The following is a 24,125-nucleotide window of genomic DNA, read 5'->3' as shown; positions in this document are numbered from 1 at the left end:
TTCTTGTAGGAGCTGGCAAGGCTCACTCAAGCAAGCTCTGAGCTTGTGCATTGCCAAGATTCACTGTAGTTTACATCCCTTGCAGTCCTCCAGCCACCAAAAGCAGGCATCAGCAGTCTGGTCACCAGCATTTCCCACCACTGTAGACACTGCAGGGTGTCCCGTTGCTGACCAGCTGCAGTTCCTGAGGGCTCTGGCCCCATCTGAGGCCTAACACCACATCTACTGAGCCCATGTAGATGTTTTGAGCACACTGGGGAAAATTACTCTACATTTCTGGGAACCACCCCCTAAACCAACACAAACACTTTTTTTAGGCTCCGAAGCAGCCTTTGGTATCCCTGATATATTTGTGCATGGTAGGAGAGGAGCTGAGGTGGAGTAAAGCCTGCCATCTGCATCTCAGCTTCATCAGCCCCTCAGAGGCCAAGAGGGAGCAGGAGGGAATCTGAAGGGAGGAGATGGGCCTTGCTCCCCTGGCTCTGGCTCAAAACCAGGGCAGCCCACACCTGAGGGCAAAACAGCTTTTATAGGCATGAATGCCTACATATGTCTGCAAACATGCACACAAATGGGATTTTGCTTATAGGACAAAAGCTGTTGTGTTTCCCTTCATGGAGAGGTGTTCTTCCACAAATAACACTGTTAGTCTTCATTTATTATTCACCATTTACCTATTTAAAAACTTTCAATTCTCTAGTCAAGGAATAGAAACACTGTGACTTGCCAGCTTAGTTACATCACCTGCATAGTGAATGGCTGAGGTTTACCAGCCATCTGCAGATTCCTCCAAACTATCTAGCAACCACTTATAAATACCAGCCACATGTGAAGAAATCCCTGCTGATTCAAACCTATTTTCAAATAGAAACTGGCACATTATTCAGATTATGTGTTCCAAATAAATAATTTAGTCAGCTCTTGCACCTGGCAAAAACCAGAATTCAGTCCTAAGAAGTCATCAGAAGGTAAAAGTACTGTAGAAACCTCATGTTTTTTCAAGAATCACTGCAAATAAGATGAAGCAACAAAAGAGATACTGGGTAGCCAAAAGATACTGTTACTTGCTGAAAGGTATTTCATTAACCAGCAACAATGATTTGCAATTCTATAGCATTTCTCACAAAATAACCACCCTGAAGAATTTCAATGAGCTGCTTCTTTGGGCTGACCAGCAAAGAAAAATGATGAGCAACTAACTCAGTGCTGCTATATCAATCAAAAGAAAGGGACCCAGCTGGCAGAAGGAAGCTTAATTTCTGATGACAGAAATGCCAGAGTTGGAACCTGCATTAACATTTTATTGTGCTTAGCTAGACAGGGTAACTAAGAGACTACACAACTGAATACACCATAGCCCATTCTCTACCTTTGCTCCCTGTCTTCACCACCTATGAAAGTACAAAGCACACAAGCCTGAAAGTACAAGTAAAAATTGCTAGCTTTTGCAGTTAAAGCATCCCAAACAAATCATCACCAAGGAAATTATTTTCACTGCTATCCTCACTAGACAGCAGTGAACTTTTCCAGAAATTTCCTAGGGACTGAAGAAAACTAGCCTGGAAGATGTTCAGAGGTCATCTAGCTCGTCACAATGCACAAGGCAGGATCAGCTTTATTTCTGCCAGCCTGGCATATGCTTGGCTGTTCTTAAAAGCCTCCAGTGATGAAGAAACCCCAGGCTCCCCAGCAGTCTACGCCAGAGCTCAGCTAGCCACACTGTTAGCAAATGTAGCCTAATGTTTAACTTAAATCTCCCTTGTTGAAATTTAAGCCAATTACTTCATCTTTGTAATGGATATGGAGAACATTTGCCTGCCTTCTGTGCAATTCTGTTTTACGTATTTGAAGATTATTGTGTTTCACTTCAGTAACTTCTCTAATTCCTTCCACCCAACCCAGTTCTTTCAGTACTCCCTCTGAGTCCATGATTTTAGGTTTCAGGCATTTTTGTATTTCTCCTTTTATTTCTTTCCAGTTGGTCTGCCTTGAACTTGTAGAAGTACCTGAAGGACACGATGCTGCAACAGACATCTCAGTGAGACTGAGGAAAGTTTTGTTGCATGTGCCGTATGGTATTCTGCTCATAGGTCATAGCGTGGTGTGTGCAATTTTGTTGTAGTTTCAACAAGGTAATGGTCTTGACTCATATTTCAATTAAGGTGCAGTTAGAGCAGAATTTATTTATTTACTTATCTATCTGTCTACTGCAAGAATGCAGCTTAGCAACTTCCTTTGCAGCTTGCTTTTGCACATGTGATCGTTCTTACCTGTTTGTGGAGAGCAATCCAGATGTATATCAATAGAGCTAAGCATATCCTAGCCTCCCTCTCTCAGTGTAAGCAGGTGACGTTATAGGACTTTCTTGTCAGAGACATCTAAAGAGCTATCATTAGAGGAACTCTTTAAGCACAGGCAATCAGACAAACTGGAACATTCAGGCTATGGAGCTTGTCTGTAGGCTCGCACACACGAGCTACTGACTAAATATTCACTGAGAGAGCTGGAAGTCTGCTTAAAAAATGGAAGGCTCAGGCTGGCATGCAGCTGACATCACAATACACCAGTGAGGGAAAAGAGAAGAAAAAATTACAGGAAAATAGGATGATTCAATCATATAAACTGATGGAAGAGCAGGAAGGCTCAGCTCATCTCAGTCAAGCTCAAAAACAGCCAAAATTGGAGGGTTCCTTAGAGTTATTTGAAAATAACCAGTAATTATTTTAAGTTTACAAGTGTACATACTCAATGTCCATTCCCTAAAATGGCAATTTTCAGACAAGATAAAACACAGAGTGAATGCACAGAGCATTTTCCGTGGTAATAAGGTTCTAGCTCAGTCAGCCTACTATAGAGAAAAAAGTGTTTGACAATGCTCTCACACTTCCAGTTCTGTCCTGGAGTAGTGTATTAACAAATTCTCTCACGTAGTCCCAGCAAACAATTCTGATCTGGATTTTTTGCAGAGGTGTCATTACAGTCCTGGGAGTGAGCTGCTGATGCCCTCAAGTGCTGTTTGCAGTGGTAGTGCCAGGGCACTGCAGGAACGATTTGTGTCTCATTGTTCAGAGTGTAGTGAGTGATGCAGAGTAATGAGACATGACACTGAATAAATTGATGGAATGAGATACAACAGAAAGTGTGGGACTGAGGACTCCTCTCCTACAGAGGAGACCTTTGTGTTGGTTAATCTGAACCTTTAATTTAATTAGATTTACATGCAATGACAGCAGGGCATGAGGCTTTAATGCGCAGTCAATCTTTGAGCTACCCTCTGCAAAACACAGTTCTCACAAGATGAAATAAAATACTGTACAGAAGTCTTTTATGTGGGGCATGCTGCAAGTTCTCATATTAGGCTTTTTTTTACTATTATATATACTGTTCCTAATGACTACAGGACCTCACTCTGCCAAGCAGCAGAGGAAAACCCTCATCTTAAAAGATGAACGTGAATCACCTCATTTTTGTGCACAACAAACACATCCCCACTGCACTGGTGGGCACTTGGAGTAGCTCACCCACAGCTGCCATTGCCTGGTATCTTCTGGAGCTGAACTGCAGCACATGGAGGCTCAGCAGATGTGGCACCATGATTGCAGAGTGGTGAGTAAAAGGAGATGCAAAGAAGCAACACCAAATTACCATCATATCTTGATTGCAGTAACAGCAGAGATGTCTTACTTCATTGATTTTGAAACCAAAGTTAAAAAACAAGCAATGACATTCTGCTGATGCAGGGCAGAAAAACAGCTTGCTTCTGTTTTTCTTCCCTGCTAACGTTCATTTATGGTCCAGGTCAGGCCCAGACCTAATACACTACAGTGCCATATTAACAGTATACTCAACCAAATTCCTCTGGAGACTAGGTTTGTCTTCCTCCTGAGCTAACCTTGGCTGACAGAAAAGGTGGAAAAGAACCAGATGCATGAAAACAGTGAGGAAAAAAAAGTACAAAACCAAACACGACTCAGGTAGAGAGATCCTGGGACAAGAAGGTGGGGAGAAAAAAATCAAGAAAATGTGTTTACCACCCCATGGGAAGTGATCACTTCCAGTGTGTAGTTTCCTTCCTTACGATGAAAGTGAGCACAAAGTCTGCGCATGAATCCAAACAGTCATGGAGTGTTTGGATTTGAGGTTTTAGATTGGATCTGTTCTTCACTTGCTTCTTACATTGCTCTTGGAACAACTGAGCTGATTCTGACCAGCTGGAATTTGGTCTTGCTGCTTTGGTCTTGTCAGCTCACACCTTTCAGACCTTCATGGACAAATGCCTCTTTTCTCTACTAAGACACCTTGTATGCAAGGCTTGTAGCAAAGTGCAATTCCTCTGGAGCAGAGCCAGTTTGCAGAAATGTGTCAGCAGGCAAGATGCACAGCTCTCACATTATCCCAGTCCAGCTCCTTTCTGAACTCTGACACAGATTTCACATGAACTAACACATAAGAATATAACAGCCTCAACCCTGGCTCTTCCCATCACAAAGCAGGGCAAGCGAATTGCCCTTTTAATCTTGTATTGGCGCCCATTTCTACAGCCATCAAGCAATTTTTCTCCTTCTTTTCTGGATTATCTTCTATTTATACTGAGTTTCTGCTCTTACAGATCCCTGGTCTTCATATGTACTACTCAGCATCTGTTAAGTTTTATTTTAACTTGATTCTCTGCTCAAATTGCCAGGTCTAACTCTCTTGGTAGTATTTAATATCTGCATTTATTCTTTGGTCCTAATAACACTGCTACTTTCATTATCATGCAGCTTCCTCCTTCTTCAAAATCATTAAGGAAAATAGTGAATTTGGATCAAATAAAATCCCATACAAGACTCTTAATAACTTAATCCACTTAGATTCATTAGAGCACACATTTTTATTTTCATGTTTTGTTGTCCTGGTTGGGTCCAACCGACCACAAAGAAGCAGACACATGGCCACTCACAGCCACCTCTTCCCTGTGCCATGGGGAGGACGAAGTCCAACTAGAAGCTCGTGGGTTGAGACAAAGGGCATGGAGGGTTCTTCACTGATTATGATCACGGGGTAAACAGACTCAACCTGGGAAAAAACTATCAATTTAATTTATCACTAATCAAATGCAAACAGGGTACAGACCAGAGCTTAAATATGTTACCCCCACCCCTCCCTTCTTCCAAGGCCCAAATCACTTTGTTCCTGGTTTCTCTCCCTCCATCCTCCCAGTGGCACAGAGGGACAGGGGATGGGGTTTAGAGTCAGTTCAATCTGTTGTTTCCTGCTGCTCCTTCCTCCTCAGGAAGAAGGATTCCTTATAGTCCTCCCCTGCTTCCCCACAGGGTCCCTCCCATGGAAGAGAGTCTCATAAGTCTCTCCAATCTGAGTCACTCCCCGTGAATGTGGGCTTCCCACAGAGTCATGGGCTGCTTTGGGAACAGTCACCTTCCCTTGTGCAGGGTCCTCCACAGCTGCAGATCCAAGTCCATGGGCTGCAGGTCCACATTCTCCCCTCCTGGCTCCTTCAGAGGATGCTCCACTCTGTTTCTCCTCCATGGGGTAGAGAAGGACAGCCTGCATTCTCGGCCTGGGCAGCAGGGGAACCTCTGCTGAGGCACCTCCTCCCCCTTCCTCCTCACCAAGCTCAGGCTCTCAGCTCAGGCACTGCTCTCACCTCAGCTCTGACCTTGGCTCTTCTCCTCCCCCTCCACCCTCAGGTCTTACATCAATTTTTTCAAATGTTAATCACAAAGGTGCATCCATTATCACTCTAATGGTTCAGCCTTGGCCAAACCAATGAAGAGAGCTTTTCAGCTTCTTACAGGAGCCACTCCTGGGTCCCCTACCCCACTACCAAAACCCCACCAAACCAACACATATGTCATAATCTTCATAATAAAGATAATTCAAGCTACTTTTTAACTGCAAAAAATCCAGAACATACTGCATGAAATATACATGCAAATATATTGCATTTATTGCTCATCTATTGACTGATTTTACAACTATTTAAAAAAACCCAACAAGCTGAGATTGTAAGACTTGTGCATTGTAAATCCAGGTTACTAATTGTTCATAGGTCTATTATTGTCTAAATGGTTCATGAAAGTTAATTAAGTTCCCATTTTCTGCCGGGTCTGGTTTTATCACCAAACAAGAGAGATCTAATTAGCATAGAGTAAGATGGATTCAATAATTTAGGAAGAATGTCATAACAGATCTGGATCATCAACGTTGCTGTACCACACCCCTCACCACAGTTTCTAAGCACATCAGTAAAAGCATCTGTTCATTCATGTTTAAATCTCAAAATGCAAATATGTCAGGATACTCATTGACATTAATGTGAGCTTGCAGCTCTGTAGTGAAGAATCACAGAACAAGCAATTGCAGAAAAAGTCTCTGCACAAGCCAGAACACTTGAGCACACATGCAACAGAGTCTTAAAAAAACCAAGTACGTGATGCAAATGACAAAACAAAAAGGGAAAAAAATAAATTGGAAACCTAATGGCAAACAGACTTAATCAAGAGCCAATGCAGCATTATGGAACATATGGTGGAATCCTTCGTTTCAGGCAAAATGGGAAGCATTCAGGCACCTTGATGTACTCCGTTAGTATCTGTCACTCAGAGATGTTCTGTAGTGCACTTGACAAGGGTCAGCTCAAGGTCTGCTCAGTCCAGCTCATGTCTGCACCAACGACACCCCATTTCCTTTGCCTGTGTTGCACCTCCCCTCTGCCCCAGCCAGGTGGCAGGGGAATTACCTGTTCCAGCAGCATGTCCCCAGACCTCCTGGGGTAGGAGGAGCAGAGATGGTGGCAGGGGCAGCTCATGCTCAGGGACCGAAAGCCCATGAGGGAAAAGAGAGGAGGGAGCACACCGGGTTTGGAGAGGGAGAAATTTCCATGGCCCTGCTCTCTGTTGTCAGAGAAATAACATTTTATCTTGTAAATAATATGTTCTGTTAAAACATTAATATATCATGTTAATATGCTATAGAAATATAGTTCAATATCTTTGCTTTAAAATAGCAAAGCTACTTTGAATGGCTGTGAGACTTGGCCAGACCAGACTTTTCCATCCTTCCCCATAGATCTCCATCCTTCGTTCTGGCCCACAGAGGAACTGGACATCAAAGGAAGGCAGAAGTTCAAAACCTAGCAGCTCTCTTGGGGAATCTGAAAGACAGCCAGCAGTGAGCAAAATTAACTTTCCACAATTTAATGAATAGGGGATATCAGGAAGGGATTATATATGCATTCAGAGTGCTTTATTATCCTGAAGATACTCTTCCTTCGAAGTGCAGTGGACCTGAACAACAAATACAAGGCTTTAGTGATGTTATTTGGTTGCATTTCTACTGTTGGTACCCTTGATGGAAAATAATTCCATATTTGAATGTAAGCTTGACCTACAGAGTTAATAATGGGTTGATACACAGGAGACTGCAACTCTGGGATGAGCTGAGGGAGAATTGCCTGGTTCCACTACTGCCTGCACTGTTCAGAGACCAAGACACCGTAAAGCACAATAACCCAGAAAAAGAACCATGGGCTGTGTATGAATCACCCTCTGGATCATTGCAATTATAGGGCTCAGTATTGCAGAGAACAAAAATTAGCTAAATGTTATCATCAGTTCAGTAAATAAACAGCCAAAACACCAGTGCAAGAGCTTCAGCTCTCGCCACCTATAAAATGCTGCTCCAGAGAAAAATCAAAGAGTAAGTGTAAAAATAAATGAGCAATATTCTGCTGAGCTCACTCACTCATATTGCTCCAGCACAGCAAAAAAAAAAGAAAGAAGTCTGTTTGCAAAGCCTACCCCATGCTGCACAGAAGCATGCCTACAGGAAGTGATTTGCTTGTAACTGGAACCTAGCACAGCAATTCCAGCTCCTTAGCTGGATTTAGGCAGCAACACAATTTAGGTTCAAGCACAGCAAATGTGTTGTGCAACATCAGGAAAAAGGTTAAACCTTCATTTTTTTTTCATTTAGACAAATGTTCAGGTGCTTTTCTGTGCTGTCTCAAGAAATGGATACAAAATAGAGAAAAGGTTTGCCAACTGGTTTTTCAGCCAGTCCAGCTGAGACAGAAATAACTTGACTGCACACTTTCCCTCTCTATTTTAGCACATCAAATTCTGTTTGTGCCTAGAAGCAAAAATGAAAACCACTGGGGAAGATATAAGTCTGTGAATTTTTCTCATCTGTTTCTAGGTTCAGCCTGATTTCAGAATTCTGAGGTGCTGGGATTTATTTTGTTTGAATCTACCTTAATCTCTGTAACACTTCTGGTTATTTTTGTGGGAAGATTCAGAGATCTGATGCTTAACTGTGTTTTTCCTCTCTTATATGAAAACAAGAGACTTCTTAATGACCATAAAGTGCCCTTCCAGATCTAATGTAATAAAGACATGTCTCTTTCTGGAAAAGAGACACTTGTCCCTTTTCACTTATCTAAATGGCCTCGTTAACATTTGCCTTCACCAAGTACTAGTTGCTCATAGTTGACTCTCTTTTCTCTAAATTCTGGGTCAATGTGCTCTCCACAGCTTGGCTGCTATTTTAGTTGCTGGGTCCAGTGGACATGTTATGTCAATACAGTGATATTTGCAGTGTGCTCTACGTGCGTATGTTTTACTGAACAATTTGATACTGATTGCATGAGTTAGGCCTCTGTGCCTTATGAATGTTTTATTCTCCACGTCCCACCAAGTGACTGGATTATAGAATGAATGTATACAGTGATGTTTTTGTTATATTTTTTGCATTTCATTTTTATGTTAATAAAGAGGAGGAACAGTGCACTGACTAAAGCATAAAAAAAGTGAATTTTTTAGAAGTGCTTTCAGTTCTTAGCTTTGCCAAAAACATTTTGTGGTTTTATCTGCCCTGCCCAAGAGCATGCAGAAGTCATTGACTGATTTGTCTTTGATCAAGCTAATTTCTAAAGCAAGCCTCCAGAGCTGACCCAGAACAACAAGAGTGCTCTCCTTGCAGTCCATTGCTGCTGCATCATGCTGTGCTGAGCAGCTGAAGGTGCCAGATGCAGTAATGTCCTGTGTGACCTGTCACACTTTCTCTGAGTCAGCCCAGATTCACACAGGTCCTTATTCACAAGTGAAGAAACTGTCCAAGGTTGGCCAGAGAGGTTGTGGAGCCTCCATCTTTGAAGATGTTCACAAGCCATCTGATGGTGCTGGACAACTGGCTCTAGGTGGCCCTGCTTGAGCAGGTGGCTGGACCAGATAACCTTTAGAGGTCTCTTCAACCTCAACCATTCTGTGATTCAATGAGCCACTAGGTATCTACATTAGGGTGAAGGCAACCCCTCTCCAGGCTCTGTGTTCTAGAGCTCCATCAACTATAACAGAAGCTTAGACACCTTTCAGACATGCCAATGTCTGAAAGCATGTATTTGAAACCAGGGCTGAAACTCACCTCATGTATCTGAGTTCCATGTCAGTAAGATGATGACAATGCACTGTCTCTCTCAGATAGAAGTTTTGCTAAACAAAAATTCTTGGTATTGGAAGAGTTGTATCATTATTGCTACTTAAGGAGTTTGTAACTTTTATCTTACAATGACTGACAGCTGATGAAGTCCCGTAATTTTTACCTAATTTTAAAAAATTCAGGAGGACAATTCGTCAAATATACACATACAAAACCAACATATATGGGTGCAAACTGGAGCATAGGAGGTTCCATGTGAATATCAGAAAAAAATTCTTTACTGTGAGAGTGACAGAGCACTGGAACAGGCTGCCCAGAGAGGTTGTGGAATCTCCTTCACTGGAGACATTCAAAACCAGCCTGGATGCCTTCCTGTGTGATGTGCTCTGGGTGATTCTGCTCTGGCAGGGGGGTTGGACTAGATGGTCTTTCAAGGTCCCTTCCAACCCCTAAGATTCTGTGTTTCTTTCTTTATATGTATTTGTGTAACATGGAACAGGTTGTAATTTTATCTCTGCAGTGTCGTTTAGAAAGGGTCAAGAAAAACTGAATCTTATATAAAACCAGACAGGGGTGAATAATGGGAACGAGTCACACTTGAGTCCTTGGCCGAGAGAGAACAAAGTCAATGGGAAGCTTCAAAATGCACCTCTTTATTTCTGGACAAATTTTTAATTTTAAATTACAAGATAAGTGTGTAGCCTGGGCAATCCTTGTGTCAGCAGCACTATCTCCTTTTATATTTTACATCTGACAAAAGATAAGGCTTCTCCAAAGATTAATATTGCTCTGTTAATTAACTAATATATGAGCAGATGTTAACTGCTTCAGAAGTGCCAAACACTTCTGTTGTTATTCACTGCAGAGTCAGATGTTTCTAAATTTTTATTATTTTTTTTCAGAGCAATGAACTTGGTTTAAAAGCTTAGGGACACAATTGTCAGTCTTGAGCTGCAACTGTGTGGTTAAAACTTCATACCAGGTTTCAAAACCTGCCTGCAAGGCAGGGTTGGATTCTGCCACTTCTGTGCATGTGAAGAGAGGCAGCGTTCACAGAGTGCTGCACACCATGGACCATAGCTAATTAACACTGCCTCATTTATCTCATCTAGCTGAGGAGAGGGACTGATTCCTGTCAGATTTTCAAATGACGTCCTATAGCTACAAGTCATCAATTGGGGACTAGAGACAGTGTTTGAAAGGCTGTGTCTGATGTAAGCTGAAGTCCCAGAGTCAAACACCAGTTACAGGAAAATTAAAATCTGAAGCTGACTGAACAGATGAAAGGAAGAAAACTTCAAGCATCACGCTAACAAGGCTGCATTTTGTAAACTGCTGTCAGTTTGGCCTGAAAGGATTAGGGCTGAATCCTCACTTCAAGGGATGCTAGTAACACAGAGCTCCATTTTGTTGGATGATTTCTGGAGAAAGTCTTTGCCTCTAATCAAGCACTGCTGTAAACAGCAGTCTCTGACCTACTGCTTGTACAGTTTGAATACAAATCTACACATGCAGATCTGAAGTGCCATGTGATGTTTAATTTCCCATTCACTTATAAAATATTCTGCACACTAAAAAGAAAGGATATAAAAGACCAAGCAGGCAAGAACCTAGCACAAAGTGATCTATTACAACCCCCTCGCCCCTTGACTTCTGTTTATACTGCTGAAGGAAGAAATGTTGCACACTAATTTTGATAGGCAACCACTCAGATTGTTCCACAAAGTTTTTAATTCTAGTGCAGAGAAGCTTTGAAATCAATGTAAGTCCTGCTGCTCTACTCCCACAGGCTGTCCTCTTGCTGCATGTGGCAAGCTAAGTAGCAGTGGGTGTATAGAGGTTGAGACCTGCAACTCAAAGTTTATTTTAAAAGTACATCAGGGTTAGCATTGTGAGATGAGCTGGGTCTCTTTCCAAAACAGAGAGATAATGCTGAGGTTCAAAACAAAACTCTTCTCTTTCTTAAAGATGCTGTATCATTCTGTGGTAGTTGCACTGCTCAGAATCCCAAAGGGGTATGTGAATTCGGCCTAATAATGTTTTCCCTTTGGAGCTTCATAAATTGTCCTGTGTGATTTTGTACAACTCCTCTTTCCAATTAAAAAATTGGTTGCATGTCTCTGCTGTCTCTGTATCTTTGAAAAACTTGGGCATCTTCTGGAGAAAAAAAATATTGTTACAAGCGACCACCCAACATGTGATTTGTAAATCCGTAACATCAAGAAGTGCATGATCCATACAGCCTACAATAAATGTATATGTGAATGAGTTTGGGATTAATTCATTCCCAGTCCTAGAAACACTCTTGAACACAACTGAATATAAGGAAATACTATTTATTGAGCCCCTAGATCACCTTCTCTTGGATTTCTTACTAGATAAGTCAACCCTCTCTAACCAAGGAAACAAAAAAGGAAAGAAAAAAAAAATAATTTTCCAAAATAAGTAATTTCCCAAACATTTTCAAGAACATTTCAGGAACTGGTATCAACAAGTCTATAATCCCTATTACAAAATGAGAAAAACACCAACAAACAAACCAAAAACAAACCAAAGGAAAAAAAAATCAGATCACACTCAACCAGATGTCACTTCCAGAGAGCTAAAAATCTAAGTCTGCATCTGACTCCCCTGACTCACAAACCAGCTGCCAAATTGAATCCCAGAGGCTGGCCTAGATGCAGCACAACAACAAACAGAAACTAACGGGGCCCCGTCAACTCTCAATCAAGATTTTCTCTAATCTGCCATCAATCACAGAATATCACTATTATCTCAATTGCCAATATGCTCTGGAAATCCTAAAGCTGTGTCCAGAGATTTTCAAGTGTTTTTTTTTATCCTGCTACAATATTGAGCTGCTGCAATATACAGAAGATGAATGACCCTTTTTTAGCTCTTCCTAACAACATTTTTCTTCTGACTTATAGCCAGCAAAAGTAAGATCATGCTCAGCATAACCTTTTTTTCTCCTTTTTATGAATTTGTAATGGTTTGTAAAAATGTGACCCAGATGGGTATTTGAAATGCCCAGTGCATCAGTGTTCAGGAAAGCTCAGTGCAACACTGTTCAAGATCCCAAGATAGTGTCATAATTTTTTATGAATCATACCTCAAATTAATGAAATCTTGAGATACATCCTGGCTTTCCTAAAACACAGAACATACCCCAGTCTGCCACAAGGCTAGGGAAGAGAAAGGTATTTGGTAATCAATTTTTTTTGTAACATCCGTATTAATAAAAGTCGGGCTTTAACCTAAACTTCTGGGATTTATTTTATGTTGTGGTAGAACCAACTCTATTAGCTACCAACAGAACCCATAAGACAAGTCAGTTCTTGTCCTCAAGGCATTAGAAAAGTTTCCTTTTTAAATAAACTTTGGAATTATTACTCTATAACAACTTGCAGCATGTGAAGCTACTGGGAATCTGCTGCTGGAGGCAGAGATCACTGTCGGGAGTACAAGGCATCGAGTTGTGCTGGCTGCTTATTTATTTCCCAGTAGAATTTAATATTTAAAGCTCTCTTTTGCCAAACACCTGCACATCCAAACAACCACTTTTATACTATCTTCCCACATTCCCACAACAGTCAGACCTCCCTCAGCCTCGCCTTTCTAAACCTGAATGGAGCTGAAAATATTCCGACTGGGGCACAAAATCTCAGGTGAACTTCACAAAAGAATAAACAACAATAAACAACAACAGTAACAAAAACTCCTGATGGATGCCTGGAATAAACTGAAACAGCATCTATCCTGACCTTTAATTTTTTATATATATCATGTTGCTCCTGAACTTTCGAACCTAGAGAGTTAAATCCAGTCCTGATCAGATAGCCCAGGTATTAGATTAACTGACTTGAGCTCTCAGAAATAGCACTGGCCATATGCTATGGAGACATGGTCTGGTTCCACCTCACTGCCTTTTCAGAAATTATTCCTTGAGGTCACCTGGACTTTTTTCAGAGCCAGCTGGCTCCTTCTTGCTTCAGGGTCTCCCAAGCCCTTCTGAACGAGCCATTGCTCATGGTGCTCCAGCATTCCTCACTGGAACCACTGGGGTGGGGTATCACTGTCATACCAGCATCCCAAAATAATCCTCCCCTTCCTCTTCTGTCATCACCCAGAGCAAATGCCCAAGAACCACTGTTCTTCCCCTGGGGAATCATACTGCTCTTACCCAAAGCTGTCTGTGCAAAAGATTTCCCCAAATGTCTCCAAGTCAATAACTAGACATACTGGTGTTTTCAGCAAAACTTTAGCAAGAACTCAAAATCATTAGTTAGTTCTTCTGCAAACCTTACCCTAATTGTTGGAAATCAGTCATCCCTGTTACACTTCTATTTTTAAATTAAGCACTGCTAGAAAATGTTCCAAATCACTGGAATTAAATCACTTTGACTGAACCACAATTGTTTCTGTGGTTCCTGCCTCAGTTTTGCTTCAGGTCATCTAACAGCCTCCAGATATTCCCCAGCAAGGCACAAGAGATAACAAGGCTAAAAAGTACAGTCAGCAACAGGCCACTCTCTGCCGGAGGGATGAGAATGTAATGCCATGCAGGCTGCCCACCCTCTGTTGGAAACAGTCCCAGGCATGTTTCATTTCATAGAGTTATAGAATGGTTTGGGTTGGAAGGGACCTTAAGGATCATTGAGTTCCAACTCCCCTGCATGCTCAAAGTCCCATGCAACCTGGCCTTCAACACCTCCAGGGATGGAGCTTCCACAACTTCTCTGGGCAGCCTGTTCCAGTGTCTCACCACCCTCACACTAAAGAATTTCCTCCTGATCTCAAACCTAAATCTCCCTTCCTTCAGTTTAAAACCATTAGCCCTTGTCCTCTCACTACAAGCCCTTGTAAAAAGTGCCTCCCCATCTTTCCTTGTAGGCCCCCTTCAGACACTGAAAGGCTGATATGAGGTCCCCCTGGAGCCTAACACAGACATAGCCCCAATCTCCCCAAAATGCCACAGAAAAATAGAGGAAATTAAAAAGTAGACATAATAGAAATCATTCAGGGTAAGACACAAAGGAGTGAAAATTTTGGTCAAGAAGTCCTCACCAGAAATATTGGCTCTTTTCCTTCTATTCCTAAAGTCAGTTAAGGTAGCTCCAACAGCATTAGGCAGTGAGAAGCAGGTACACCACCAGGATGCAAAGTATTTTACATTTTAAATCAACATCATGAACAGCATCCAGAACCACACTAGATTGTGGGAAAGACTCGAGAGCATAAATGTTACCAAGTCCCCTGAGGAAGGCACAGCTGAGTTAGGAAGCAGCTGTGTCCTTTCCCAGGCAGAGCTCATTGCAGAGCTTGACTCTTGTAGGGAACAGCCTGCCTCACTGCTGCAATGTTGCATCTAAATAAAATATCACAATTTTCTATCTAAGGAGAGGTAGAAAAATGGATCAGGCCTGCTCTGTTCTACATCAAGAAATGGACAAGGACTCATCTCACCTCCTATTTAGTGAATTTGGCTTCAAAAGAAAAACTGACTCTCAGTTGCTCTCTCACTATATAATTTATTTTCTATTTTTGGCCACAAACCATTTTAATTTCACCTTCTTCAGGCTGAGTACCAGCCTGATCAATCTTTCTCCATTAATACCACAGGGAAGCCTGGCTTCCTGCTCCATCCCTTTCTCAAGGAAGAAGAAAGTCAGGGATATGTCTGGACCCAGCTTGGTGTGCAGAGGTGCTGATGCTGGGCAACTTGCAATGACAGACTATGGACATTGGAGAGGCATGAAAAGAGGCTGTTTCAGGCTGGCTCCTCAAATGCAGCTGTGCACAGTGCTAGTGAACCATCAGCACTGTGAAGCCATGGGGGGGGGGAGGGGCTTAGCTAGCCAGCAGTTCTGCAGAACACCAACAAACTCTGTAGCTATGACCTCCTCATCATACTGAAGTATAAGCAACGAACTATAACCCACCTCACCTCAGTAGCTTAACAAAAAAAGTCAAACCCTTTTTTTGTAATATTCATGCTGGCACTTTGCAACTTTCTGCCATAGGACACTGGGGAGGCTGCAGGGTTAAATAGGTGTGAGACAGGCTTAGACAAATTCCAGGAAGATCAACTATTTGTGACCATTAAACACAGCAGTATGGATGTGACTTCTTACCCAGGAAGCACCTAAACCAGTCAGTGCTGGAAGGACAAGTATTACTCTGGGGCTGTGATCACTCTTAAGCTCTTCAGCTAAGTGTGTGCTGATGATTCTTGGTGGAGATAGTGTCCTGGGCAAGATGGACTTTTTCCTGAGGCAGCATGGCCATTGCTGTGTTAACCTCTCAGCTGGGCCACTGGCTACACTGGAAGTGTCTAGTACAGAGGACTGAGATAACCCGTAAGGAGCACTAAGGATAGTTGAGCATCATCCAAACATTGCATGAGCTGTCCCAGAAGGAATCATATAGAATGGTTTGGGTTGGAAGGGACCTTCAAGATCACCTAGTTCCAACCCAGCTGCCATGGGCAGGGATACCTTCTACTGCAACAGGTTGCTCAATGACCCATCCAACCTGGCCTTCTCTCCTTGACCATTTGAGAAACAGAAGAGCGCTAGATCCCTTGCTAGGCAACAGCAAAAGCCATCAGTAGGCAGAGCCAAGAAGCAGTTCAGATCTGATCTTCCTTTTATTGGAGTTATCTGAATGTTCCCACACACAAGATGAATTTTGCTCCATGTTGAGAGACAAAATACTTCTAGTGCTACTAGAGTCAATCAACTTTCTTGTTCCAAATAGTAACTAAATAAGGCTGTGAAAGTGTACAGGATCAAACAGCTGGAGGGTGCTTCATAAAGGAGATGCCATTTGATTCCACCTTACTCACTCCTAGTCCACAAGTGCAATTTGCTCAACAGTCTACTCTGTCAACTTGCTTTTATTCTGCCCACGGGACACTCCAGATTCCAGTAGCCTCATGCTTGCAAGAGTGTCCTTCTGCACCCAGTTTACCCTAACAATAGGAAAAGGGGTACATGGACACTGTGGCTGACAGAGAATGTGGAGGTCCTACACTCTTTAAAGGATTCCACTCATATGGTTGATTAGGAAACAACAAAAATATTTGCCTTGTCACAGAGGTAAACTTGATGCAGACCAGTATCCACTGAAAAATTAGAGATTATTATGCCCAACTTTGACAACTGTAGCAGGGTATATAAAGAAAAAGCCTGAAAGAAGGAATCAGGAATATCACAGCTACAATGAGGAATTGCCATTTTTATGGAATGGGCTGCATCACTGTATGTTAACACTTCACACCCTGGTTTGGTTTGTTGGAATTACATACACTTAACCTCCTGTGATGCACAAACTATTTCACTGACTTCTTACTAACAAAGCATGACAAATTCATTTTGGTAGGGATGCTAAAAGAAGACAGATCACATCTGCATTCAACCTCGACAATCAGCTACCTTCATCTAATCTTATACCTCCATACTATTTTCTAGTGCCATTTTAGCCCAAAATGCATATAATAAAATTTACTCAGAATAAAATGTACTACTGAGAAAAATACTTTCTAGTCAACTAAGCTTTCTTAACCTACCTGGGAACTGTGCGAGGCACCTAGACCCAAGACCCACTGCAGTCAATTTACAACCTTTCATTGACTTCAGTGAGGCCTCAGGCACAAGATAATGTTCTTGTCTTGAAAAATATGGAACTACTGGGGAGAAAAAGTGCTACAGAAAAAGCCTTGAAATGAGAACTGACAGAGAACTGTGCAGGGCTCCATGAGCTTTGAGATTTGGGTTTTCTTCTCTCACATACAAATACTTTTTCAAGTGCTTTCATCAGAATAAAAAAGCAGAATATCTGAAGGTTTTGGGCACCTTCAAGACCAAGCTGTTCAAAAAAACATAAACAAAATCAACAAAAAAAGAAGAGGAAAAGAAACTACATGAACAGTCTTCGTATTGTTCCAACATTAACTTAAAAGGAGAAAGTTGCTTCTCACCCATGGTACCATCAAGCATAGATAAGGTGCCACAGTTAAAACACTGAGAATGCCTTGCTACCTTAATAACCAGAGCAGGAATTCTGAAAATAGTCTCAGAAAGACACTGGATGTGGCAAGCAGACCTCCTTTGTAGTTTGAGAAAATGAGAAATAATAGGGAATAAAATTATGATAGAGGTGGTGGGAACAGATAAGGTCACCTTCATTGGAGCTCTCCATCATAGAATCACAGACTTTGTTTGGTTGGAAAAGACCTTTAAGGTCACCACGTCAGGCTGTTAATCTAGCACTGCCAAGTCCATGACTAAACCATGTCCCTAAGACACCCTATGTCCCTGCCATCCACAAGTCCAGCCAAATTTATCCTGTGGAGAATCCCTGAGGTCTGCGTGACAATCAAATTGTTTTAAAAAAATGAAACAAGATGTGAAAGAAAGTGCTCTTTTTGGCTAACTGCTGCTGGATCCCTAATCGAAGGGAAACAGGGACAGCTGGAGGGTAATAGCAGTTCTCTAAAAGGCAAGAGATAAGGAACATCTGCTAGCAGGAACCTGAGTGAAAAAAGACCTGTCTGGGAATGGACATAAAATATTAATATTCCCATATCTAAGTTACTCTAGACAAGGGAAGCAACAAAGAGCAAACCTTGAACAAACAAGACTTTTTCAGCCAATCTCTATTCTGTGAAATTTAAAGCCATATTTCACAGTATGACATGATTCACAGAATGCCATTTCACTATTGCACTTCCCAAGAGGAATCACAACACACAGCCCTGAAGACTGTGGCAGCACAACCCTGAGCACAAAGGACTAGATGTTAATGTACTAATCTTCTGTTTGCTACTTGATAACTTATTTTCCATTTTGTGTGTAATTTTAATTTTGCCTGTGATATATGTACATGTTACAATTAAATGACCAGCTGAGCAGAGACCTCAGGAGCCACTGAACATGGTTACAAAAAGGCTACTGGACCCGTTGCCACTTTGCTGATACATGCTCTGTCTGAATGCCATGTTTTCCTACTGGTGCCCACCTTTCTTTGGAGAGAAAAATAACTGGCACTTGAAAGCGATTTCAGCAAACAGATATACAAGAGGAATAGACTTCCTGATGACAGAGGTCAGCCACTGACTCCACAACATATAAAGCCATTTCATGGCCACGCCAAGCTCAATTTTGGAAGCAATCACTGTATTTTGGTCAGAAGGCTCTTCCAGGACTCCACCTCTGTAAGGATGAGGAGCCACCTTCTCATTTCTAGCCTGAATTTGCTCCTAGCCCATTTAAATACCTTCAGGTTTTTTACCACAGTTGCTGTTTTCAGAACTTCCCCATTCATCCCAGTGGCATTTTCACAGACAGCAGCTTTGTCCCCTCCAGCCTCCATTTAGTGAAGCTAAACAATAAAAGCTCCTTTGGTATTTTTCAGTATTAACATGCTCTTCCTTCTCCTGTTCCCCACAATAATCCTTGTATAGACTCTGAATGCAAAGCTGCACTTGTGATCCCAGACACAGCCAAAATGAGACCTTGCAATAAATCCTACAATCTCTCCACTGAAAGTATGGGAATACTTTCAGATACCTGCAGCACTGCTGGCACCACCCTTGAATCAGTCAATGGGAAACTCTGTTTTGAATTGTTCTGTTCTCAAGCTCTTCTACCAGGTCTACACAATTCCAGTATTCCTAGAAAACAAAAGCAAAAAAGTGGCATTGAAGTTTTGTTGTTAAAACATTTAATAGGGTGATCCAGGAGGAGGGGCTGAGACCCTTCCCCTCCTACAGCAAGGACATGGGGCCAGACCAACTTGCAGGCTGGTTAGGGAGTCTGCAGGTATTAAGCATCTCTTTGGGTAGTTTGCAAAACCTGCAGTTAATTTCAGTGTGATCACTGCTGCAAACAACAATATTGTTAGTATTTTTTTTTCTAAATCAGAGTTCTCAGTCACAGAGCCCAGGTAAAGGCAATGAACCATGCTTTGATCATCCCTGGCTTAATGATCATCCGTCTGCACTCGTTCTATATTCTACATTCTTGTAATTAGAAGACAAAAGAGTATTTTGCTCATGAAAGTTACTTCATGCAAACTTTTGAGAGCTGAAAAAGTCTGATTAGTCAAATCCAACTTTAATTCCTCTCCTTCTGTTGTTTTATAAACATAATTTTCAGACAAAGATAATTGGTGTATTTTGTTTTCCCATTTAGGAGCAAGTCTCAGGCAATATCTGCATTATCAGAAGAGAGGCAGATAAACCATGACAACACACAGGCCACACCAGGATGGAACCCATCCTCGTCCTGCACTGGAGAGGACAGGGACCCCCGTATCACATCACATCACAGAACAGTCACCAGCTATGAGAGCTACAGGCCATTGCCCAGGATGTGTCAATCCTGAAATGTTTGGGGACCGATTCCTCATGGTTCATCACCAAAGTGCAGGTCCAGGGTGACACCAGCAAGTGCCTTGTTTGGGAGGATGGGGGTGGCTGCAGGGAGTGCAGCACAGGCAGTGAGGTGGGGAGCTGTGCAGGCAGGAGGGAGCACTGACAGCTTGTGCCCTGCCAGGATGAGGAGGCTGGTGCAGTTTGACAGGGGAATGAGCTGGTGAATGCTAGGCAGGCCACCAGCTCTTTCTTGGACTGTTTGAACTAGCAGAAGCTCTGATCCATTTCTTAGTGGTCCTCTCCAGAGGGCATCTCATTAATCTGAATGTCCAAATAAATTTTCCAGATGGTTTATTAGCTAAAATTGATGGCAAATGTATTCAGCTGCTGGATATCAGGCCTGTGTTATCTACCTGCAGCAAAATCTGCATTGCCAATTTTTTTCAGTCCCTCTCTGTTAACCCCTAGACTTGATTCACACTCAGACCAGCAGACATTCCTTGCATTGTCTCCCAGTATGAGCTACCAAGCAATTTCAGAGATGCTGACTAAATTTGCAGCCACACAGGTGAAGATTTACAGGCATGCATGCTAGGGAAGCTGGAAGATTTGCAGTGTAATGCTTCTGACAGCAGGGAACAAAGCTATGATAAAGCACCAACGCCTGGACAGGATGTGGGCCTGCAAATATAACTAAGACATCAGTTTCCCAGCTGATGTGAGCCACTGCTCATACACAGCTACCCCTCATCACTGGTCTACAAGCTGGCAAAAGCTTTTCAAGACTGGGCATGTGTCCTTCCTTCCTGCAATTATTGAGAACTTAGTGCAACTTTATGGCTGTAGTTTGAACCACCAAAGAAATGGGGAAGACTGAAGTTCAGCTGCAATGGGAAATGAGCATTTTGGGCAGGGGCACCACCACACCCTGGTAGGTCCAATAGGGTGAATGAACTGGAAGAGAGATGAGGCTTGATGTCAGACATCTCACCAAATTAATTAATTGTGCTGGCTGCAAACAGCCTTTGCACAAGTGCTGCAGAAAACTAGAGATATTGCAGATGTGCAAGGCCCTTCCCACAGAATTTGAAAGAAAACAAAAGCCATTGCTGGTATTCCTGGGTTTGGCTGAGTGGTGACTCTGAATGCATTAAAAGGGGATGAAGAAATCAAGCATATTCAGTTGAGGGACCTGACATCAAAAGTGGGGCTGCAAAGTGCCTGGGACTGAGCTGTGCCTACGTGTGGGTGAGCAAGGAGAGCAGCTCTCAGCAGGAGTGGCCAGCCCAGCTCAGCAGTGCCCCAGCAGCTCTTCTTCCCAGAAAGCTGCAGCAATGCCCAGCCAATCTCAGGTGACAGGACATTTCATCAGCAGGTCCTGAAAAGGCTGTACAGCAGACAGCACTGACATGTTCAGTCATTTTCTTGACATAAAAAGAAGTGCACAAGCAACAATACAGGAGCCAAAACCATTTGGTCAAATCAAGCAGAGCAATTGTACTTATCAAACTTCTCATCGAGAACTGTGCAGCAAGGGCTATAATCAACATATCTGCAACCAAGAAACCATTAAGGAGAAGTCTTCAGTGTTGCAGACTCTATATGCATTGCTCAGTGTTCAGGTGCCTGGGACTAGTGCCATTTATCTACTTATTTATTTTACAGCTCTAGAAAATTGCTCTACAGTGCTTCACTTTTTTATTCACAATAGTGCCTTCTATTTTCCCACAGATGTTTCAATATAAATTCTAGTAATTATCAATTGTGAAGAAATTAATTGGCATTAACAATTATGTGAAAGGCAGTTGTTATCAATTTCATGAGATTTCTGTCACGTTCAGTCGCCCACATAGCTTCAACAATCCCTACCTTGTGGAAGTACAGATGTACAGACTAAACTCAAACAATGAGTTATCAAGATGCAGTTTAGTCCATTTGGCTTGGGGCTTTGGGACAGAAGAAGATTTTCTGGAGGAATCTGAAAGAAATTGTGCTTGAAAATCCTTTCTAGAGCCAGGAAACAATACAGAGGAGCAAAGACTATAGCTTGTCCTCAAAACGTCCTTCTCACATAGTAGACTTTCAACAGAGCCCAAAATGGCACAGTCTCCATCTTTAACAAAAGTAACAGGGTAGGAAAATTGTCATCCTGAGGAGTGAAAAAACACATTCCAACACACCTTTTGGAGCTGAAGTTAGAGACATTCAGCAAGGCACTTGAAGAAAGAACTTAAACCATTCATCTCCTGTTCTGATGTGTGAAATGAGACTTAAAAGAAAGATAAGAAAGGGTCAGTTTAAAGCAAAATTAATCATGATGTCTGATATTTTCTCAGCAATGTCTCCAGGTCTCTCACCCAGTTTAGTCCCATGCTGAAAGTGATGTTACTCTTCTCATGACTGATTTTGCTTACTTCTTTATAATTGCTCTAAATCACAGCCAGTTTAACTACAGACAATGTTGTTCCACATATTGATTTCTCATTCTTTCTAGCTCCTGTCAATCTTTTTTTAGTAATATATTAAAAATATGAGTTGCAGAGATCTACGTTTCAGCATCCGCTTGATCCACAAGGAGACAGAAACTGGAGTAATCCAAATGACACCTATGTAATTGAGTACTCTGTAGTGAAGGACCACAGCTTCATGAAGGATATTTAAAATACGTTAGGTTTTACTTCTTTTTCTTTTTCTTTTTGTCCCTGCCCTCTGGATGTTTGCTGAAAAAATGTGATTACTCTGGTGGCTAAATAACCCCTTTTGCCTTCAACCTTTCAGTTATTTATGGTAAGCATAAACTCAGCTGTTATTGTGTGACCATGGCCTTTTTCAACAAATAGCTCCTCTCTCTCTGTGGTGCTCACGTCCTCCCTCCCTCCACTGCATTTGCTTTTCAGATAGAAGTTACAGCCCTCCAAGCAGGATTGGCACTCTAGGTCCCTTCTCATCCCAGTGACCCCTCTCTGCACTCTTTACAGCCTGAATCCAACTCCAATGAATCACACAAGCACAAGCCAACTGAGGTGGAAAAGCCTTTCTGGACATCCTCCAGTCCAAACCCCTACTCAAAGCAGTCACATAGAGTAGGTTGCTCAGAGCTGTGCTCAGCTGGGTTTTGAATAGCCCCAAGGGTAAAGACACCACAACCTCTCTGGGCAACCTCTTTTGGGGCTTAGTCACCCTCACAGTAAAAAAGCTTTTTCTCATGTTTAAATGGAATTGCCCATGTTACAGTTTATGCCTGTTGCCTCTTGTCTACTGAGAAAAGCCTGGCTCCATCTTCTCTACTCCCTCCATCAGGTATTATACACATTGATGAGCCTTCTCATCTTCAGGCTGAACAGTCTCAGCTCTCTCAGACACTCCAAGCCCTTGATCATCTTTATGGCCCTTTGTTGGACTTGCTTCAATATGTCCATGTCTCTTTTGTATTGAAGAGCCCAGACCTGGATACAGCATTCCAGGTGTGTCCCCCTAGGGCTGAGCAGAGGGGAAGGATCACTGCCCTTGATCTGCTGGTAAAACTGCCTAACACAGACTACAATGGCAGCACTGGCATCAGTCTTTCTATCATTCCTCACATCATGGTATTGGTATTCTCCTACCACCACTGCACACAGTTAGCCTTTTCACAGGCAAGACTGAGCAGTCTTTTCACTGACACATGATCTCTCATCTACCAGTGCTTCCAGAAGCCTTTCCTCCTCTGTCATTTACAACTGATAAGATCTCAATTTGTAATGGTTTTTGCTATTAGTTAGTGAGTATCCAACCTTTCATTTTATACTATTGAATTTCAGTCCCTTTTGATTAGTGCAGTCCTCAAGGTCACTCAGTTCTTTCTGGAGATGGTATGAATAGTTTACATTTGTCCAATACATAACCTTTCTCTTTGGAAGTTCTCATTATCTTTTCAAAGTCTATCTAGATGGAAAGCCTCTGAAGTCTTGCATTCCTTATTAATTTTGCTGCCATTTTCTCAACTTTTATTATTTCTGCTTTGTCCTTCATCTTATCTGCAGTCATGCACCATGGCAAAGCCCTCCATCTTCCTTTGATATCAAGAGGAATGCTTGGTACCACCCATTGATTTTCTATTAGCTAAACAGAAGATGTATGTGTCCTGCAGCAGGAATCACCTAGGTAGTAGCACAGGTACTTCTAAACTACCAACTAGGTCAAACCAAACTCCTTTCAGTCTGGGCTGTTAAACCCACTTAAGAAACAGTCTTGTGCTTATGGTCTACTTAGAGTCTAAAACTAGGGCAGATAACTGTTCCTTACATCTGAAATGCCGATGCAAGATGTA

At 42.1% G+C, this 24,125-nt stretch overlaps 1 long non-coding RNA gene across 1 annotated transcript in view; it reads right to left on the bottom strand.

Annotated features, from left to right (window-relative positions):
- Positions 1–5,928: 5,928 nt before the first annotated feature.
- LOC127392051 (uncharacterized) overlaps positions 5,929–24,125 on the bottom strand; it is a 34,311-nt gene continuing 16,114 nt past the window's right edge. The window contains exon 3 of the long non-coding RNA XR_007891173.1: positions 5,929–7,156. This is a non-coding gene — a long non-coding RNA (uncharacterized LOC127392051). The remainder of the gene's footprint in view (positions 7,157–24,125) is intronic.

The sequence above is a fragment of the Apus apus genome, chromosome 1 (assembly GCF_020740795.1).
Source record: "Apus apus isolate bApuApu2 chromosome 1, bApuApu2.pri.cur, whole genome shotgun sequence".
Lineage (NCBI taxonomy): Eukaryota > Metazoa > Chordata > Aves > Apodiformes > Apodidae > Apus > Apus apus.
This window is presented reverse-complemented; position numbering and strand designations above follow the sequence as displayed.